Here is a 21,227-nt window from a genome sequence, read left to right as displayed (position 1 = left end):
TCGGTTCGTGCGGGTCTCTACCTTGTACTGAAGATTTCAAGCTGTAAACAAACAGCGGTGCCGGTTCTCGGTCACGGGATGTGGGTGAGTTTTGCTCAACGAACGGCGCGCGTTTTAAATAAAAAAAGCCGGTGTCAACCGGAAGTGACATGCAAGTAGTTCGTCCGCTTGGTCATGTGAAACCAGTGGATATCATCGGCGCCATGTTGCAAGTGCCGGTGGATGAACTGAACAGTGACTGAAACGTAAATAAAAGATTAATTAAGTGTGAAAAAAAATACACACGAGTGAACGTGTATGAAAATAACGTGAGTTGAGACAAAGTGGGCATGCACATGCAAAATTTACAGGTAGCAAGCGAATTCCAAGCGGTCATTGAGACCCTTCGGTTTCAGAGAGTCCAATTTGTAAATCCAGAAGTTTTCGCGTTGTAGCAGAAAGGTGTCATTGTCTCTGCCCTCCATCCTTGATATGGTTTCCAGAACCAGGAATTTCAATTGTGAAATATTGTGTTGTTTCTCTAGGAAATGAGCGGCCACTGCAGATTTTAAATTGCTGGTGCGTACCAATTTCCCACAAGACGTTGGACCTTTTTGAGAACTTGGTGAAAAATGACATTCTCTCTTTCAACTTTAAGAAACGTTCCAAACTTCAGAATCTCACCAACAAGGAGCGAGCAATCTTGGACAATCTGGCTAACAATCGGAACATCTATTGTCAAAAAGCAGACAAGGGCGGTGCCCTTGTTATAATGGACTCAGCTTTCTATCAAACTCAAGTGGACATACATGTGAATGACGATAACACATATATGATCTTACCTCAGGATCCAACAGTCAGTTTTGCCAATCTTCTGCAATCCATCATTGACAAGGCCGTGGAAAACGGAACCATTGATGAAAAAACCAAAAGATTTCTAATGACCAAACATCCCAGAACACCCACTTTACACATGCTACCCAAAATTCACAAGGACCTTATGAATCCTCCACTGCGGCCAATAGTGTCCACAAGGGGCAGTATACATGAACCCATTGGCAAGTTTTTGGACGTTCACTTACAACCTTTTGTTATGCGTATGAACACATACGTTAAGGACACCACTGATTTTTTAATCAAGATCAACCAGGTAACATTGCCTGATGACAAAGAAGTGTGGTTGTGCACCATCGACGTCAAGTCACTTTATACCACCATTCCTCATGACCTAGGAATTGAAGCGATTGAAGAAGCACTACTGCAATCTGACTTGGATCACGATTTACAAGTGTTCCTGATGGAACTCCTTACCTTCACATTGTACCAAAGCTATTTCAGATGGAATAACGATTTCTTTCTACAGCTCACCGGTACATCGATGGGTAATTGTGCCGCACCTACCTATGCGAATTTATTCATGCATGCATTTGAAAATAAATTCATTCTGAGTTTGAACACATGGAAGGAACATGCACGATTATTTTTGCGGTACATTGACGATATCTTCGTCTTATGGTTCGGTCCTTTGGATGCTCTTAAGTCAGCTTTGACAAATCTCAATCAGATCAACGACCGCATTCAATTCACCTTTAGTTTTCATGAGACAACCATAACATTCTTGGATGTTCAAGTAACAATACGTGACAATCAACTCACTACCACCCTGTTCAGAAAAAGCACTGATCGCAACAACTTGTTACATTACACCAGTTTTCATCAACCGGCTTTGAAGAATCATTTACCCTTTTCACAGTTATTGCGAGTTAAAAGGATTGTGTCTGCTCACTCAGAATCACAAGATCAAATACAAGCCATGGCACATCGTTTTACCACTCGCGGTTACCCTCAGGAGGTCATCACCAACGCCATAACAAAAGTGGGGAACATGCCACGTGAGAGACTGTTACAACCCACTGCACGTGGAGAAAAGAATCGTATGGTCATGGTTTCAAGGTTTTCCACCATGAGCCATAGGTTCAAACAATCAATTAAGAAACATTGGCCAATACTGACGTTTGAATCTGATTTTCATGGCATCTTCAGCAACCCACCGATGTTTGCATATACCAGGAGCAGGAATATTCAAGAACTTATCCGTCCTAGGATCATTGCACCAGCCACACCATACCACGGGACAGTTCCCTGTTTAAACTGCAGCAATTGTAATTGCATCATCAGGGGCAACTATGTGACACATCCAATGAGGGGCACTCCCATTAAATTGCATGTCAATGCTACTTGTGACACCAACAATGTTATCTATCTTCTCAAATGCCCCTGCGGCTTGGTTTATGTTGGGAAAACACTAAGAAAGATCAAGACGCGCATTTTGGAGCACAAAAGCAATATACGCACCAGCAATTTAAAATCTGCAGTGGCCGCTCATTTCCTAGAGAAACAACACAATATTTCACAATTGAAATTCCTGGTTCTGGAAACCATATCAAGGATGGAGGGCAGAGACAATGACACCTTTCTGCTACAACGCGAAAACTTCTGGATTTACAAATTGGACTCTCTGAAACCGAAGGGTCTCAATGACCGCTTGGAATTCGCTTGCTACCTGTAAATTTTGCATGTGCATGCCCACTTTGTCTCAACTCACGTTATTTTCATACACGTTCACTCGTGTGTATTTTTTTTCACACTTAATTAATCTTTTATTTACGTTTCAGTCACTGTTCAGTTCATCCACCGGCACTTGCAACATGGCGCCGATGATATCCACTGGTTTCACATGACCAAGCGGACGAACTACTTGCATGTCACTTCCGGTTGACACCGGCTTTTTTTATTTAAAACGCGCGCCGTTCGTTGAGCAAAACTCACCCACATCCCGTGACCGAGAACCGGCACCGCTGTTTGTTTACAGCTTGAAATCTTCAGTACAAGGTAGAGACCCGCACGAACCGAAACACTTTGTGCGTTTAGAAATGTGCACGTTATTTCACTTTGCACGGAGTTTTTTTTAGGCACTCGGTTTATGCTCTTGTTTTATTGTAATATGCGACAGCAGCATCCACTTTTGTTTTTTCTTCACTCTGTCACCCTGACCAAGCATGAAACACGGCACTTTGGCTTACCGTTTTTTGTTTCCACTGGCAATTCACTTTAAGCACTCTTTGATTATGCCATGCTAGTTTATACTTCGTTGGTTTCTTTAACGTTCATTCATACATCGCTGCACATAACTAGGTGGCTTCCATGTTTTCTTGTAGAATGTATTTACATGCTGGGATGGTCCCTCACTGTCTTTTGTTGCATGACATACCTCTCATTGCGAATAGTAATTCTTTGTTAATGTATGTTTTTATTTAGACTCCCCTGATGAAGGGCCAAATGGGCCCGAAATGCATTGGGATGGCATTGGCCACTTGATGATATGGAGCATGTATAATATCATCGTTTATTGCATCTTCAAGCTTACAAGACACTGTTGAAAAGTTAAGACATCAATTAAATGTCATGATTACAAGCACGCACGGCATCTTCATTTAAACAGACGAATTAACGTGCTTTAAGCTTTTGCTTTTTGAGGTGTGCCCAGAGGGACGTTGCCTGAGTTCAGCCAACGCATGAATTGTGATAATCCTTCCTTGTTGCCACCCTGTCTCCTTTTAGGCACGCCCACCGGGATTGGATCTTTTACCCGCGGCGTTACACTTTTGCCTTTAATTACTAGGGAAGCACTATTTGTTTCCCCTTCCGTCTGTCTATCTCAGAGACACGTTGCTTAAATGTTGCCGTCTACCAGAATACCAATCTCTCGCCCCGTTTCCCCCTTCTTGCGATTTCGCCTCTTTTCCTTTCAGTTCCTGTCACGCTGTAATGTCGTCTATCCCCCTTCTTGTCAGGTTTCAAGCCGTGCGCCTACCTAAAAACTACATTTCCCAGGTTCCCCGGGGTTTCAACTACCGTTCCCAGCAGCCTTTGCTGCGGGACCCGGATATAGGACGGCAAGACGGTGGTGAAGACGTTCGCGATTTTGGGAGCTTAACGGGAGCGGCTGCTCTCGTTCGTTTCGGAGCCTACGAGGCGACTTCGTCCGAAGATCGAGGCCGACTTAAAGACAACAGAACAGGTATCGTTTTAAGCCCGTCGGCCGACGTTAGCGCTTGAAGCAAACAAGCGTCAGGAGCCATTTAACTGTCAGGGGACCAGCCATAGAGGTCTGGCAGTGGACGGCAGCTCGTGTGAGCAGAGGAATTGTCCGAGGCCCTCAGGAGGCTTTTGATTGGCTGATACAAGTGGCGGAGTGTTAGGGGAAGGTGTTCCTCTGCATTGCCGTCACGAATACCGTGGGGATTACAGGTGCCAAAGCGGACGGCGGTAGCTGATCACTACGCCCTACCGTGTTTGGAGGTATCCAAGTTTTGGAGGGAGATTATTGAAATACGTCCGGAGTATATGATGTAATATAACCCGAGACAGTTCTTTTTTCGTTTGCTCATCAGGGGATTGGTGAACCCACAACAAGGGGTCTATGGTCCAAGCACATTATCCTGATTGTATCCATTTTGGGGTCCTGGTTTTCAGTTGGAAAGGGTATGTTAAGTAGAGCTCTACCGTATACTAGGGAGAAGGATAGCAATCTCCACGCTGACAACTAACGGGGTTCTTTGTGTTCTACAGGGAAAGGGAGGATCAGGAGTGAGTCCTTGAAATGCAGGCCTTGTGATGAGTACCTTCAGGTGAACCGTCATTTACTTTAGCGAGACTTTAATGAGCGTAGAAGGTGATTAAGATATTAACCTGTGTGTCTTGTCTTTTCAGCATCCTTTCCCTGCTGACCCTTCCCTTTCCCTTCCTAAGGGTTTTTCCCCGGATAGGGGTTTTTTCCCTCGCCGTATCCTTCGAACACCCTGTGTCTTTACGTCCTCCAGGGTGTTCGGAAGGTCCGGAGGTGGAGCTTATTGATGCGTCTGGATCCCGCAGAACAAAAACCTGACAGAATCGCGAACCCAAGAATTGCGTTCTGCCCGGTCCAGTCGCAGCAATAATGACGTCCATGGAGGATGTGTTACATGCGTTAGTCCAGGTACAGCAGGAGTTGGCATCATCTAGAGCCGAAACTACTGCTTTGAGAGACAAAGTGGAACAGTTGTCTAGGAACCCTTTTAGCGCCTCTTCTTCTGCCTCTTCCATTCAGGTGACAGTGCCCCCCCCCATTCCTTTGGCTACCCCCGAAAGGTTTTCAGGTGACCCTCGTAAAACGCAAGTGTTTTTAACTCAAGTCTTGTTACACTTCTCCTGTAAACCAGCCTCGTTCCCTACTAACCTTTCCCGAGTGGCCTTTGCCATCTCCTACTTGGCGGGGGACGCCGCCAATTGGGCGGTGCCGTTGGTTAAGCGCAACGATCCTATTTTGTCAGATTGGTCAGCTTTTAAAATGGAATTTGAGAAAATGTTTGACCGTAGAGCCACTACCTTTAGTGCTGACAAAGAACTTTTGGAGCTAAGGCAGGGGAGGAATGAGCTGATTACCTATTTAACGGCATTTAACCGCTTGGTGGCTGAGGCGGAATGGCCGGAGGAAAAGAGGATGTCTCTTTTTTACCAAGGATTAAAAGAAGAGTTGAAAGATGTAGTGGCCCAAGTGGACCCTCAGCCTACCACCTGTGTGGATATGATAAATTTGGTGTTAAGGTTAGATAGTCGTCTGTCAGAGAGAGGAGGTAGCCGTAGACGATGGGACAGAGGGTCAGGCAGTTACGAGCGGTCCCCCCGTAAGACACTGGGAGGGCCAGAAGACAGTTCAGAACCTATGGAAATAGGAGCAGTTAGGGCCCAGTTGTCCAAAGAGGAACGAGAAGCTAGGAGATCGCAGGGTCTCTGCATGTACTGCGGGAAGAAGGGGCATTACGTTAGAGAATGCCCCTCAAAACCCAAACCATCTAGCGCCAGTCGATTTAAGCGCGTTGCGATCTCTTCCTTAGGGGCAGAAAAGGGTCAGACTGAGAATTCAAGAGCTGGGGAGAAGGGAGATCTTGAATGGAAACTCACTTCAGTATCCACCTTTGGGGTAGGGGAAACCGAGTCGCATCTGGTTATAGGCATGGAGCTTGAATGCGAACACAAGATCCATCAGGTTTCAGTAATGGTAGACTCAGGCGCAACTGGCAACTTTATAGATGAAGGCTTGGTTTCCCGTCTGGCCTTACCCCGTGTTCCAAGAGAAAATCCTGAGGAAGTCTTAGCGGTGGATGGGCAGCCATTGAAATCCGGCCAGATAACTGAGAGAACGAGTGAGGTGGGGCTCTCTGTTGTGGCTCATGGGAAGACGCATTCAGAGGTTTTGACCTTAAACATTATTGCAGCCCCCCAATACGAGGTTATCTTAGGCATGCCCTGGTTGCGTAGGCACAACCCTGTTGTTGATTGGAGAGCCAAGGCCCTTCGTTTTGTGCCTGAGTTTTGTCAGGAACACTTGTCACCCAGTCCTCCAGTACATGTTGTAGTGCTAGCTACCCCCTACATGGCAGCGACGGCAGTAGAAACCGACGTACAACTCCCCATTGAATACCACAGTTATAGTGATGTGTTCAGTGAAGGTAAGGCGGAAAGGTTACCCCCACATCGGGAGTACGATTGCCGAATCGATCTGGTGGAAGGGGCTACAATTCCAACTTGCAGAGTGTATGCCTTGTCGGTACCCGAAACTGCTCATCTAAAGGAGTACTTAGACCACTACCTTCGCTTGGGATTTATTAGGCCTTCTAGATCCCCGGCAGCCTCTCCCATCTTCTTTATTGCGAAGGCCAATGGGGATCTACGGGCGTGTGTGGATTATCGCGTCTTGAATAGAAACACCATACGCAACCGTTACCCTCTCCCCCTCATCTCGGTGTTGCTGGACCAGGTGAGGGAAGCAAAGATCTATACCCGTTTGGATTTGCGGGGGGCTTATCACCTGGTCAGGGTACGCGAGGGAGATGAGTGGAAGACGGCTTTCAAGACGCGATACGGCCTATATGAATACTTGGTGATGCCGTTTGGGCTTTGTAATGCCCCGGCGGCTTTCCAATTTTTCATTAACGATGTGCTAAAAGACTATGTGGACCGCTTCGTTGTTATGTACATAGATGACATACTGATCTATTCCCAGGATGAAACTTGTCATGTAGAGCATGTGAGCAGGGTGTTGGAGAGATTGAGAGAACATCGCTTGTTTGTCAAACTAAGCAAGTGCGAGTTTGGTGTGCATGAGGTGGAGTTCCTGGGGGTGAACCTCAGTCCTAAGGGGTTGCAGATGTCGGATCGGAAGGTCCGGGCTGTGCGGGAGTGGCCAGCCCCAAGAAACGTGCGTGAGGTGCAGAGTTTCTTGGGGTTTGCCAACTATTACCGCCGGTTCATTGTGCAGTTTTCTCACACAGCGGTCCCTATAACCAGGTTGTTGAGGAAAGGGGTACCGTTCGTATGGTCCAAAGAAGCAGATGAGGCTTTTATTGCCTTAAAAAGGGCGTTTACTACAGCGCCGGTATTGGCACATCCGATATTGGAACATCCCTTCGTGGTAGAAGCAGACGCTTCGGAGGAAGCGATAGGGGCTGTGTTGTCCCAGCGGGATGCACACACTGGCTATCTCCATCCTGTAGCATTCCTGTCTAAGAAGTTGACTCCGGCGGAGGTCAACTATACGATAGCCAAGAAAGAACTATTGGCGATCAAGCGGGCTTTTCAAGAATGGCGACACTATCTGTGGGGGGCTTGCCAGGCAGTAACGGTTTACACAGACCACAGAAACCTGCAGTATATGACCTCGGCTAGACATCTAACGCAACGACAGATGCGTTGGATGCTTTTCTTTGCTGAATACAATTTTGTGGTAACCTATAGACCTGGCATCGACAATCGGAAAGCAGACGCATTGTCCCGACAGGTGGTGCCCTGGGTGCAACCAGACATCACTCCTCAGGCCATCATTCCAGCCACGAAGGTGGTATGTGTGATCCGTGCGGAGAAGTTCCTGGACACGGTTAGGAATTCTAGGTCTTTGGTGGCATGGGATCGATGGGCAGCGAGTAAACCAGGAAGAGTAGTGAGACAAGGGCTGCCTTTTCAGGGGGAGTGTTTGTACCTGCCCACAGTGGATATGCAGAAGAAGGCTTTCATTTGGTGTCATGTAACTCCCATGGCAGGTCACCCGGGAGTGACTAAGACAGTACACTTACTTCGAAGACACTTTTGGTGGGACTCATTGGCGAAAGACGCCAAACTGTGGGTGCTGGAGTGTGAGGAGTGCGCTAGGGCTAAGGGGGAAACTACCCGACCGAAAGGATTACTAATGCCCATGCCCACACCTGCGCAACCATGGCAGAACATAAGTCTAGATTTCATCACAGGGTTGCCCGTGGATAAGGGGTGTTCAGCTATCCTGGTGGTGGTAGACAATCTAACTAAGATGGGTCATTTCCTCCCATGTAAGAATCTTCCCACGGCCAGCCAGACAGCACAACTACTTGCTTCTCAGGTCATCCGATTACACGGTATTCCCCAGGTGATAGTGTCGGATAGGGGTCCGCAGTTTATTGCCCGTTTTTGGAAAAACTGGTGTAGGGCCCTGGGAATAGAGGCAGCACTTTCAACGAGCTTTCACCCGCAAACAGACGGGCAGACTGAAAGGCTGAATCAGACCCTGAAAAAATACCTGCGGTGCTATTCTAAAGAAGCTCACGAATCATGGGTGGACCTGTTATGGTTGGCCGAACTGGCCTATAACAACGCTTGGCATAGTTCCACTGGCATGTCACCTTTTAGAGCCAACTACGGGTATGACGCCAACACTTTGCCCGTCAACATCCCTTCAGAAATCCGCAACCAGCCTGCAGTGATGACTCACTTACGTACAGTGAGGAAAGTGCATAAGGTAGTGCACGCTCATGTGGTAAAAGCCAAAGAAGTATAAAAACAGTGGGAGGACAAGCACAGGAATCCCGGCCCTCAATTCCGAGTGGGAGATAAGGTGTGGTTGTCCACCAGGTACATTCGCTTTAAGCTGCGAAGCATATTCCATCCACGTTTTATTGGGCCGTATCCTGTCGTGAAACAGGTCAATCCAGTGGCGTACAAACTGCGATTGCCGTGTTCCCTCAGGATCCATCCAGTGTTTCATGTGCACCTACTGAAGAAAGCATTGACGTCTCAGAAGAAGCGTCCCCCACCGGTACTCGGTGACGGCGGTCTCGAGTATGAAGTGCGGTCCATACGCGATTCACAGCTGCGTAGGGGGGTGCTGTGGTATTTGGTCTCTTGGAAGGGGTATTCCGTGGAGGATGACTCCTGGGAGCCTTGGAACAATGTGCACGCTCCACGTGCCATCGCGTCTTTTCATCGGAGGTGTCCTTCCAAACCCGGCCCTAGGAGGCGCTAGGGAGGGGGACATACTGTCAGGTTTCAAGCCGTGCGCCTACCTAAAAACTACATTTCCCAGGTTCCCCGGGGTTTCAACTACCGTTCCCAGCAGCCTTTGCTGCGGGACCCGGATATAGGACGGCAAGACGGTGGTGAAGACGTTCGCGATTTTGGGAGCTTAACGGGAGCGGCTGCTCTCGTTCGTTTCGGAGCCTACGAGGCGACTTCGTCCGAAGATCGAGGCCGACTTAAAGACAACAGAACAGGTATCGTTTTAAGCCCGTCGGCCGACGTTAGCGCTTGAAGCAAACAAGCGTCAGGAGCCATTTAACTGTCAGGGGACCAGCCATAGAGGTCTGGCAGTGGACGGCAGCTCGTGTGAGCAGAGGAATTGTCCGAGGCCCTCAGGAGGCTTTTGATTGGCTGATACAAGTGGCGGAGTGTTAGGGGAAGGTGTTCCTCTGCATTGCCGTCACGAATACCGTGGGGATTACAGGTGCCAAAGCGGACGGCGGTAGCTGATCACTACGCCCTACCGTGTTTGGAGGTATCCAAGTTTTGGAGGGAGATTATTGAAATACGTCCGGAGTATATGATGTAATATAACCCGAGACAGTTCTTTTTTCGTTTGCTCATCAGGGGATTGGTGAACCCACAACAAGGGGTCTATGGTCCAAGCACATTATCCTGATTGTATCCATTTTGGGGTCCTGGTTTTCAGTTGGAAAGGGTATGTTAAGTAGAGCTCTACCGTATACTAGGGAGAAGGATAGCAATCTCCACGCTGACAACTAACGGGGTTCTTTGTGTTCTACAGGGAAAGGGAGGATCAGGAGTGAGTCCTTGAAATGCAGGCCTTGTGATGAGTACCTTCAGGTGAACCGTCATTTACTTTAGCGAGACTTTAATGAGCGTAGAAGGTGATTAAGATATTAACCTGTGTGTCTTGTCTTTTCAGCATCCTTTCCCTGCTGACCCTTCCCTTTCCCTTCCTAAGGGTTTTTCCCCGGATAGGGGTTTTTTCCCTCGCCGTATCCTTCGAACACCCTGTGTCTTTACGTCCTCCAGGGTGTTCGGAAGGTCCGGAGGTGGAGCTTATTGATGCGTCTGGATCCCGCAGAACAAAAACCTGACACTTCTCTCCACATCAGTCCCACAAACGGTTATTTTATTAACGTGTGGTATGCATTTTTTATTTACCGTTCTGTGCTCTCTGAGGCATTTCCTGTTGTTGACCAGACCGAGAGTTGGTTGCCGTGTCAATGATGTGGCTACAAATGTATATTGCACTAGTGCACTTAAAGGTACCATTGTGGTGCTTGTTTGTGTTTACTCCCGAGCCACGTCATTCGATGTAAACCCCAGCCAAGGCACAGTTGTGCACAGTGAATGAATAGCCCCCCTCTCCTCCCCGATCCATTAAGTAGCCCTGCCCCTCCCTTTGTTGGCCTCGCTGTGCTTGAGCACTACCTTTGTTGGCCTTGGTTGCTTGAGCACTACTCACATCTCGATGGGCTTCATTTAGAGTTTGGAGGGAACTAGACATCCTCCCAGTTCAGGAGGACAGTCTTAATTTGGAGTACAATGATCAGCGGAATTTTCCGGCTCTCCATGTGGGGGAGAAAATTCTTCCGATTGCTCCTACTCCGCATTTAGATTTTCTTTCAGAAACGAAAGGATTTTCAGACCCCTCCAAACTATAGATGAGTCATTGGGAATAGTTTTCAGTGCACGGAGAAGTTAGTTTTACAACATTTATCTGTTATGCAAGCAAACATGTTATTATTGCATCTCCTTTCCGATGTTGTTGCTGTGTATTTAACCCGGGCCTTGTTGCTGTTGACTAATGCTCTTTTAAATGTGTTTCTACTGATGATTACTTGCCTGATTACTGTGTATTTTCATTTTGTGTACATTTAATGTATAATAATTTGAATTCACTGCGCTATAAACTACTTGGAATGCTTGTTATGTGCTGGGTTTTGCTTTTATCGGTCCTCAGTTTTTCTTATTGTTAGTCTTGATGTGTTATTGTGCTTTTCTGTATATAGAGACTATTGTTACCTTTGGATTGTGCTGGGTTCTGTGGATTCTGTGGTCATCAGTTAGTGTTGTTGGATTTTTGGAGGCCGTAGCAGATGGGGCTCTTTCGCTGTTCACCATTGGCCTACCCTGCTTCTCATCTGCTGCTGGTTCTCTTGACCTCATTACAATCCTACTAGTACTGATGTCATGTTTCTTAGCTATTCGCACATGGCAAATCCTTCTTCTTGTAGAACTAGTTTAATGCTCAGATGGTTAATTTATTGCATTAAACGTTTAGTAAAATTGACCACATTAACTTGCACACTCATCTGAGAGAGCACAGTGGGGATAAAGGCTAGGCAAAAGTGATGGACACAGCTCTTCATCACTGTAGTTTGTACTTTATGTTGCCAAGGAGTGACCACTCAGCACCTCTTTACTTTTCAGATAATAACACTGGCACGTAGTTTTAATATGGGAATTGGAGAGCACCTACACTTTTGGTTACTTTTAGACGTAGGTTGCATTTCACTACTTCAATCAATCAAATGCACTCAGTCAATGATGTACCTACAAATGTACATGGCGCTAGTGCACATAAAGGTACTGTTGTGGGGCTTGTTTGTGTTTACTCCCGAGCCGCGTCATTCGACATAAACCCCAGCTAAGGCACAGTTGTGCGCAGTGAAAGAAGAGCCCCCCCCATCTTCTCCCCGATCCATTAAGCAGCCTTGCCCCTCCCTTTGTTGGCCTCGCTGTGCTTTCACTTCTGCTCTTTTCTTTTAGAGCTGCTGACCTGGGGCAGTGACACAGATGTCCCTCAGAGACAGAGGCGTGGTTTCATCTTCAGAGCCTACTACTCTCTACTACTCACTCTCTACTACTCACTCTCTACTACTTTCTACTCTCTACTCACTCTCTACTCTCTACTACTCTCTCTACTCACTCTCTACTACTCTCTACTCACTCTACTACTCTCAACTTACTCTCTACTACTCTCTACTACTCTCTACTCTCTACTACACACTCTCTACTCTCTACTACTCACTCTCTACTGCTCACTCTCTATTACTCACTCTCTACTACTCTCTACTCTCTACTCACTCTATTACTCTCTACTCACTCTCTACTACTCTCTACTGCTCACTCTCTACTACTCTCTACTACTCACTCTCTACTACTCTACTACTCACTACTACTCACTCTCTACTACTCACTCTCTACTACTATCTACTCTCTACTGCTCACTCTCTACTACGCACTCTCTACCACTCTCTACTACTCACTCTACTACTCACTCTCTACTACTCACTCTACTAGTCACTCTACTACTCACTCTCTACTACTCACTACCACTCATTCTCTACTACTCACTCTCTACTCACTCTCTACTCACTCTCTACTACTCACTATCTACTACTCACTCTCCACTACTCTACTCTCTACTCACTCTCTACTCTCTACTCACTCTACTACTCTCTACTACTCACTCTCTACTACTCACTCTCTGCTACTCTCTACTCTCTACTACTCTCTCTCTACTACTCACTCACTATTACTCACTCTCTACTACTCACTCTCTACTACTCTCTACTGCTTACTATCTAACTCTCTACTACTCACTCTCTACTATTCTCTACTACTCTCTACTACTCACTCTCTACTAGCTCTCTACTACTCACTCTCTACTACTCTCTACTCGCTACAACTCTCTACTACTCACTCTCTACTACTCTCTCTACTACTCACTCTCTACTACTCTCTCAAATACTCACCCTCTACTACTCACTTCTACTCTCTACTACTCACTCTCTACTACTCTCTACTACTCTCTACTCACTCTACTACTCTCTACTCTACTCACTCTCTACTACTCTCTACTCCTCTCTACTCTCTACTACTCACTCTCTACTACTCTCTCTCTACTACACTCTACTACTCACTCTCTGCTACTCACTCTCTTCTACTCTTTACTCTATTCTCTACTACTCACTCTGCTACTCACTCTCTACTACTCTCTACTACTCACTCTCTACTACTCACTCTACTAGTCTCCACTCTCTACTACTCACTCTACTACTCACTCTCTACTACTCTCTACTACTCAGTCTCTACTCACTCTCTACTACTCTCTACTCCTCACTCTCTACTATTCTCTACTACTCACTCTCTACTACTCATTCTCTACTCTCTACTACTCACTCTCTACTCTCTACCTCTCTCTCTACCTCTCTCTCTACTACTCTACCTCTCTACCTCTACCGCTCTACCTGTCTCTACACGCACATATATATATATATATGCATATATATGCACATGCATTTATATATGTATGTGTATACGTATACTCATACATATATAAACATATATATACACATCTGCATATCTATATAAATACAAATATAAATGCATGCATACATATACATATATGCATGCTATGTATATGAAAGTTTGACAAACACTAATTATAGCAAAGCTAAAAAGCCACCTAATTACAAACAGAATTGCTTTAATTTAAACGAGGGCGAGACCTATTGCATTTTCAATGCTTGTTTGTCTCTCTCTTTCTCTCTCTCTCTTTTTCCTTCCCGTGCGCTTTCCTCCTACTACCTTCCCCCTCCCACATCCTTTCTGTCTCTCGCTATTGAATCCTCCCCGGGCCTGCTGGAATTAACCTCAGTGATCGTGCGCAGTCAGTTACCTGATACCAAATATTTAATTGTGTTGTGCCTGTTTCACGCCCAAATGGATTTTGGGAGTTCTAGTCTACGATCATGTTAACTGAGACTAGGCATGAAAGAAGTTTTGTTTGGTTGTGAGAGAACGCCTACGTACTCCGCTAGAGGTCGCTATGCGTCTTGTGACGAATACCTACGAGTGTAAGAAGGGCGGGGCCTCCTGGTGTCACGTGCTGGGTCGTGTCAGTAGGGTGCCTCCTTAACCCTCTGTACCAGGAAACTTTCCAGCTGGAAGGAGTGCAGTGACCCTACTACAGAGGAAAGCGCGCGGTGTTGGTCATCGTCCCGGCGATATTCCAAACCAAAAATTACTTTTATTCAGGTTTCCTTCCCAGCACCAGCTTATTTGTTCTACTGCTTTGTTGTGCCCGCCTCGCTACTGTCGGCACCTCGATGGCAGAAGGCTAGGAAGCGTTGAGCTTACTGGCAGTATCCCGCCGGCTGCCTGCAGGTTCATGTCAGAATTGGTAAGTGTCTGTCAAGAGACTGGACAAATAAGTTTTCTGGGTCACTGTGGTGGATCCAGCTTTTATTTTAATTATCTCACACAATGTAACCAGTTCTGAAATAATGTATTTCTCGTTTCCAATATGTGCTTCGAGTTCGCCGAGTTTTAGTTTCGTTTAGATGTCATAACGAAACATTTTTTGTAAACAGGTTTTCATTGAGCCAGCAGTGTTTGTTGTTGTTCCAGTAAAATCAAGGCAACTGAAACTGGCTGAGCAATCGGGTTGATACAGAGTAAGGTTCAATATCATAGTGTCATTTATGGTCAAATATGATATCCACACGGTCGAAATAATTGCCAAGAGATATAAACGCGTCTCTAAAATAGGATAGAAAGGAAGGATTAACATTTGTGTTTTCTTATATTTTTCCCAGACACTCCGAGGTTGGCTTAGGCTACAAAATAGGACTGGAAACTGAGAAAGGCGCCTATATTTTCAAATTGTGACATTTAGTGACAAACTGCTCCTCCAAGGACACCGCAGACTTATTTGCTAAATGTTGCGGCCACAAAACAGTAAAAGTGCTGCCAACAAACATAAATGTAGTATTTTTGCAGCAGGCACAGTGCCTGTGATTAAAAAATACTGTGGCGTAGCCAGCAATACAGCCCGACTCGGCATACGCGAGTTGGCCATAGAAACTGCAGACTTAAATTTAAATTTTGCGCTCCGTTGCATCATCCTGACATGTCGCTTCCCAGTGAAAAATACTTTCTGCCGAAGGGGGCTGTTACGTGTCTCCCTCCACCCTTCTACCAATTTATTGTAAGGTGAATGAATGTAGCAATCTAGTTGCCGAGAGAGCATCGGCCCCAGACCTTTAGCCCGGATGGGCTCACATACATTGTATCACTCTGGCCAGGCGTGGCTAGAGAGTATAAAATAAACGGGAGGAAGTCGCTCGGGACTTCCCAGACCAGTACACCGTGTGGCTGCCCCCCTTATTTGTCTGCTGTACCTCTGAGGCCCAGACCGTAATTTAGTGCGCTGCCACAGACAACATGACCGCTCCGTGCTGCTGTAAGTATTTTACGCTACTCGATGCATGAGGCTGGTGAAGGGGGGGAACGGCTACTACAACGCAGCCGTTTCCACGCATGCATAACAACGCATGCAGGGTTACCACGAAAGCCTTTATCACGCATACCTTTACTATGAGATACGTAGTAAAGGCTAAAATTAAAAAAAGAGGGCTTGGCCCCCCCCCCCTAAAAATAAGAGTGGGAAAAAAAGGGGGCTGGGGGCACCCCCCCCTCAAAAAAAAAATCACCTGATGTCACGTCGAGAAGTGCAGGCAATGGGTGTCGTTTGAGAGGAAACGGGAAGAAACTTCCGCTTCCTCTTTACGACGTCACCACGGAAGATGGAGAGAAAACGATGTGAAAAGGTAAGGGGAATTTTAGTTTAAAAAAATATAAAAGGATGTAGGGTTAAGGGCAGGGGTAAATATAAGAAGGATTGGGGGCTAGTGGGTCACGTAAGGGTACAGGGGATGGTATAACCTTTACCAAGAGTATGCCCTTACCATGCATAAATTTACAACGAAAAACGTGGAGGTATGCATGGTAAAGGAATATTCGTGGAAAAGGTTATGCGTTGAAAAAGCATTCTGTTGTAACGCATGCGTGGTAAAGGCATGCGTTGCAATGGAATGCATTGTAACGACATACAACCGTAGGGGGCAGGAGGAGCTAAAATAAAGTGACGGGATGGTCTTGAATAATAAACTGCATGGGAGGAAGGCTATATATACAAGGGTGACACGAGGGGTGGAAAGTGTTAAAATAAAAAGGAGGTTTGGAAGGGGCATGTACCTCAACAGGAAGAGTGGGCAGAAGGTCCCTTGCCAGGGGCAGGTGGGTGGGGGCCAAAACAAGCAATGGAGGCAGTAGGACAAGAGTGGGGTGTAGAAAAAAGTACTGCCTGGGGGAAGCGAGGGCTAAAGGTCTGTCTTTCCACATGTTGGTTAGGGCGAGTGGTACTAGCTACCAAACTCGAAGGGTGGGCGGGAGCAGGTGGAGGCATGCAGGGAGGGTGTCAGGAGTTAAGCCATTTTGTCAGACTCCTGATCCGGGGGCAGTTATTTTTGTTAGGTTAAATTGTTCCTCTCATCTGCCCTGCCCACGTTTTTCATGTTATAATCCCAATTTCGTGGGGGGCGGGTTGGGTTTTTTGGGTCTGGGTTGTAAAGTGGATTTTTCGAAACAGGCCAGATGGAATGGACGTTTTGGGTTGTTTTTCACCGTTGTAGAAGAGCAGTCGCAGTTTTTACAGGCAATGTGAATGAACTGTGGTAGTTGGGTGACTGGTTAGTAACTGGAGGGGGTAGCACTGAAGAGGAGCAGGGGTAGAAGTTTACACGAGGTGGATCAGGTTAAGGTGGGGATAACTTCGAGAGGTTAGTGTGGTGAGGTGGCTATGAGATGGGACAGAGGAAATGTATGTGTGTGTGAGTTCTTTGGCATTTTGGGGAGCCTTAAGGGAGAAGGGCAATAGGTTGTTAATTTGTATTAGTGAGCCCTAGTTCAAATTGTGTATTGCCTGTTATTATGTCCAGACAAGTCCTAGTAAATGTGGTATATTGAGGTCTGTGGTTTATGTTCAGTCATGCCCGAAGGAGGCCGGGTCGCTCACATATCTGCTGTTTCCCCGTCTCCAGCAGACTTTTTCTCCTGGTTGCACTGGCCTGAGCTTCTTGGAGGCCGACTGTGCCTTCAGGAAGCTCATAGTGGTGTCATGCACCACACAGAGCAGGAGGGAGAATGAAAACCCTTCTCCCACCAACACTCCTTTTACTGAGCCATTGCAGGGTGAGTCAAAGGAGGTTTAACCACGTTTTTTGTTTTTGTTTTTAATATAACGATTTTGTGGGGACTTTTGTATACATTTCTGGAGGGTCTGGTAGAGTAGTAAACACCTTCAGACATATATTTAGGAACGGGTGACAAATGGTGTACCTTCGACCTGTACCATTGCTCTAAAATGGTCTGCAACCTTTTTATTGCATTTCCTCCCTTACGTAAAATAATTTCTTTGCGACCCTCAAAAATGGCGTTCATATTTTCTTGAATTTCTATAAAATGTTAAATATTGCAGGCAACCTAAATAATGTCAGTTTAGTCTCGGGGCATGCCTAATCTTCTAAGAAATCTCGACAAAACTGATTTTCCATAATGTTTTTCAATTATCAGGATTAATATATGGAGTCTACATAGCAAATAAGCTGTGCACGTTTTAGTAAAACTGTGGGGTAAAGAGGCATATTATAGAAAACATGTCCTAAAGCAATGTTCTGCTTTATATTATTCCTACAAATAAATCACGTAGGTGAAAGTGAAAATATGTTGCAAGTAAAGAAGTCAAAATAAAAGTAACTTTAGCGGACTAATTTTGACAAATATATTTCCTTTTGCCTTTTATTTTGTGATATGATTATATATTATTTTGATCCCATGTCTCGTGTGGCAGTTTCAGACATTCCTGGCTTTTTAGCCAAATGCTCTTGGGATACCGAGATACATATTTATTTTTTTCCACAAAGAAAGGTTAAAGTGACAAGTGACGTTATTGGTAAGGTGGTAAGAAGATTTTACTTTATATTAAAAAACAAAACAAAAAAACAACTAGAATTTTACTGCAGGAACCAAAGGTTAAAGTAATGTTGGGTATGATAATGAGATTTTAGCTTACGTAAAAATAAAAAAACCCAGAACTCTATTAAAAATAAAGAGGTTGGAGGGAGGAGCCAAGATGGCGACCGGAGCAGTCGCTTGAGCGCCCGGCTCCATCGGCCCTTGGCCTCGGACTATCATCCTGATTCCTATCCTTGCCGATTTTCGAGGTGCAACGCGTGCGACGACGCGCTGACTGCGCCGCCGCTTTCCCGAAGTCTTAGCCCGCCCGGATGCCGGAGTTCTTGGTGCCTTTGTTCCCCGCACTGGACCCCTGCTCTACTGTGGCCTCGGCCGGCCCCCTGGAAGCGTCGCAGTCACCGGACCCGCTGGTGCAAATCTGAGCTCCGAGGTCCCGATCCCGCCTCACGCCACGGACTGTCGCCAGAAGAGCCGGGGGAGAGGCGCCCGGACACCTCCGGCACCCTGCACCTGACGGGCTGGAGCTGGAGGGTAAGCCCCGGCGTGGCGGGTCTCCTACCCCGCTCTGTGGACCACGCTGTGGAAGGCTGCAGACCCCCCTTCTTCTATGGTCTAGTCGGCTGCAAAGAGAGCCCGAGGGAGGGGAAGCGACTGTTGGCTTTCACCTGTTGCGGCGCAGACCTGTTGGGAATTGCCTCCTTGTCACGACCCCCCCCCCTGGCCACGGTACCGTTCAGCGGTAAAACATGGCGCTGATTGCCCGCTCGCTGCTGGGGGGTGATGCTCCGGTCTCGCCCGCTGCCCGCTTCACCCTCCCTCCACCTGACTCCAGCTCCCCAGTGCCGTCCCGGATTGCTGCCGCTGCGGGGGCGCAGCTTCCGCTGACATACGGCTCCGTTCTGGCTGCCCTGCGGGACTTTCGTCTGCAATTGTGTGTCGGCTTGCAAACGCTGTGTGAGCGGTTCGACTCTACACTGTCTGCTGCGGGTCGTGAGCGCCCCGTTTGTGATCAACGACACGTGAGTCTGCCAGTGCTTTGGTCCTCCTGCGGGGAAGCAACGACTGGGTATAACGGTGCTACACTGGTGTCCGCATTTGGCTTTCCCGGCGCTCAGGATCCATCGCTCTCCTGCTCAATGGCGGATACTTTGTCTCCCCGGTCATTGCTGCCTGCTTTGTTGTTGCCTGCCTCATCGTGCCCGCAGGAGTTTCCAGCTGAACTACACCTGACGACCTCGAGGAACTGTTCACAGTGGCCTACGGCCCCTTTTATGTGGAACTCATGTACTCTACAAGCCAGGTCTGGATTTTATATGGTGTGCAAGGGGACCTCAATAGATGATCGGCGGCCATTTTGTGACTCTACTTCTCCATCTTCTTCCAAGCGGCCATATTGTCTTTGTCTGTTCGGGATGCGGGGCATTCACGAGGGGGCGGGTCTAATCGTAAGCCCGCGATCGGGCCAGGGCTAGATTACTTTCTATCATCATGGTTTCACGGACGGGCTGGACTGGGACTGGAATTGTTTGCATATGTTGTGCGCACTCGTCGCGATCTGTCTGCCTTCATTTTCTTGTTGTTACATGCTATCTTCACACGACCGCCTTTGGGTGTAGTGGGGTTTCAGTGTGTGGAGGCTTGGTTGGCCGGTGGTGTCGGGCGCTCTGAGGATGCGTGGGCTCCTCCCCGCCTCCTTTCTTCTTTCTTCTCTTAGTTTCTTCACTCTATTCCTACTTTCTCTCTCGTCTATATTTCGGGTTCATTGGGCGACAGGCACTATGCTGGGGGGGGGGCAGGCCATAGCCTCCGCATTGGTGTAGGGTGGGGGGGTAATTTACTGTTTCTTTTTAGTTCTATGGGCCTCTTTCTTTTATGTCTTTGCGCTATACTTGTTTCGATTTGGGGTCCGGGTGTGGGGTGGATTGAGTGGGGGCGGCTTTTAGGGGGTGCGTATTTACTACTGTGATGATCCTGTTATCTAATTGCATCGCCTTACTGTATGAGATTTTCTATGGCTGTTTTAATGATGCTGCTGCTCTCCAGTGTATGAAGCCATCTCGCGGACTCGAATCTCCTTGTTTCTATCCTTCACTGACTTTTTTCTCGATAAATTTTTTTTTTTTTTTTTTGAAAACCTTAAAATTAACCTTCACTTCTCCTTCCCCTGGTGTCAAGGATCCCTCCAGTGTATGAATCCTGAATCGTTGCTAATCTTGACCTTGGCGCACAGGGGATGTACTGTTTGTCTCTGTGCGCAACCGTATTGTGGCCGGCCTGATGGTTGTAGGCCCGTATTTGTTCTTTTACTATGCACAAATAAAGGTTTTTAAAAAAAAAAAAAAAAAAAATAAATAAAGAGGTTAAGTGTTAATGTTAGTTATGGTAATAATGCCTTATTTTATGTTAAAAAAACAAACTAGAAATTCAATGAAAACAACAAATGTTAAAGTAATGTTATAATTAGGTATGGCAATAAGATTGTATCTTACATTAAAAAAAACTCTAGTAAATCACTGAAAAAAAACAATGAAATTTGTGTTGTAGTTAGGAGTTGTAATAACATAAAAGCTAAAGTTTAAAAAGCGAAACACCACAGCAGTTCGCCAGTTATAATTTTCTGAGCAAACTATAACAGGCACACCCGCCATGCATTGCTTATGACCTTATATATTACATCACTAATGACATATTGAATAACCTCTCAAATGACATCATTGATGACATAATTGATCACATCAATGATTACTTCATTCAGCCTACTGCTCCTCCTATAAATCTATAGACTGTTAGGTAATTTTAGAAAACAAAGTAGGAAGTAAAGGGCCCGCAAACCAATACACCATAGATTGACTATACATCTGTTTTGTGCACAAAATGCAAATGTAGAACTGGAACAAATCTCATTCAGTATTGTAAAAGTTATATGGTGCACACTTAAGCTACCAGGAAAGTTTAAAATGCAAGCAATACTTCATTTAAACAAGTTGGGTTGTGCCATAATACATAGGCCTGTTACCCATAATATGGAACAG

The 21,227-nt window shown here is 46.4% G+C and overlaps 1 protein-coding gene across 6 annotated transcripts in view; it reads left to right on the top strand.

The window, feature by feature from the left end:
• The first annotated feature begins 14,258 nt into the window (after nucleotides 1–14,258).
• CASP10 (caspase 10) overlaps nucleotides 14,259–21,227 on the top strand; it is a 204,201-nt gene continuing 197,232 nt past the window's right edge. For 4 of the 6 annotated variants that reach the window (XM_085649009.1, XM_085649012.1, XM_085649013.1 and 1 more), the window contains exon 1: nucleotides 14,291–14,560. The gene's annotated coding sequence lies outside the window, so the exon portion shown is untranslated. Of the gene's footprint in view, nucleotides 14,561–21,227 lie in introns of all 6 variants that reach the window. The other 2 variants (XM_085649010.1, XM_085649008.1) reach the window with 2 other exon arrangements.

Source organism: Triturus cristatus, chromosome 3_2 (genome assembly GCF_964204655.1).
Source record: "Triturus cristatus chromosome 3_2, aTriCri1.1, whole genome shotgun sequence".
In the NCBI taxonomy this organism is placed as follows: Eukaryota; Metazoa; Chordata; class Amphibia; order Caudata; family Salamandridae; genus Triturus; species Triturus cristatus.
This window is presented reverse-complemented; position numbering and strand designations above follow the sequence as displayed.